We start from the raw sequence: 1,354 nt of genomic DNA, 5'->3' as shown, positions 1-1,354 counted from the left end.
TTCCTCTGCAGTTTTTTATTCGACTTTTGACTGCCTGTCCAACATTGGACAGATGTATTAACACGTCATACGTTTAAAAAACAGCTGTTAATTTATTTTGAAGAACATTTCACACACAAAAAACAGGAACTGAAGCATATTTCGTCCTTGTGAAATGTGTACTCAGTTAAGAGAGGGAAATTCCAGATGTTTTCATCCAGTTCAAGAATTTAAAAACTAAATGACATGACTCGGCTGTTTTAGTTGTTCGCTTACTCAGCGGAATCACTAATAACCACATGCACAACGTCAAATGCAAACATGTAATTCTACACATGCAAGAAAGTGCGCACAAAAATAATAAAAGATGAACGTGCAAATATGAACATCAACAGCTGTTGTTCATATGTGCTCATGCTAAAAAGTGATAAACAGCATTGAATGTCTCATAGGGTGAAAATTTGTGAATAAAAGCAATATTGCCATGAATGTACATTTATTGTGTGTTATTATGAACATACACTTGGTAACTTTTTAACTTTTATCAAATATATTCATAACATTTGTGAAATGTCGACTGACAACTAGTTTAACTTTGAGGTGTGTGGCAGAAACACTGCCACACCAAAAACTACAAATGTGCTGACTGCATTTACAGCATACGTCACTTCCCCTTTTCCCCATTCTTCATAAAGACTGAAGTCGATACGAACGCTTTCATGAAAATTCTGCAAAGATGGCAGAGCAATAAAAAGACTAAGTATTGTCCGAGTAGACCAAAAAGAAAAAGGGAGGCCAGCAGGATAAAAGGACACTCAAACATTGGTCCGGCTTTCACTCGCTGGCGTGACATCCTCCCCTACCCCCCAACTAAGTGTTGTTTAATCCATCTGCAGGCGATCGGGAGATCAGGATTTTACGACACTGTGCGCTGGTCCTCATGGGAAACTGTCTTAAGGAAAAACACTACCGCTTTAGTCCACCTGCGTTGCTAAAATCGACCAAACCTGAAAAGTTGCCCAGTGTTGCTTTAAGCACACTAAAGCAAACGTTGATTCTTATGAATCCATATCAATGGGTGTTTGTGCACACTAATAAGTTGAATAATTATCTCATTTTCTGCCATTCCATTGGTACTGAAACGAACATTCACACAAACTCCTTCCAGTTTAAAAGAATCTGACGTCTGTTTTGTCAGTGGCAGGAAATGAGTAGATACAGGTGACAAATTAATTTAAAAAAATCTTTCACTATATTGCATGTTTTCCCCTAATTTCCCACCTTATACTTTGTGTATTTTATTTTCATACATATTAGGGGGGATGTCAAGTCTCTTAGCTCTGTAACGAGCCGATTACGTCACCGCGTCGTCGCC

This window comes from Corythoichthys intestinalis, chromosome 16, assembly GCF_030265065.1.
Source record: "Corythoichthys intestinalis isolate RoL2023-P3 chromosome 16, ASM3026506v1, whole genome shotgun sequence".
Lineage (NCBI taxonomy): Eukaryota > Metazoa > Chordata > Actinopteri > Syngnathiformes > Syngnathidae > Corythoichthys > Corythoichthys intestinalis.
The sequence above is the reverse complement of the archived record's forward strand: the minus strand, read 5'-3'. Positions refer to the sequence as shown.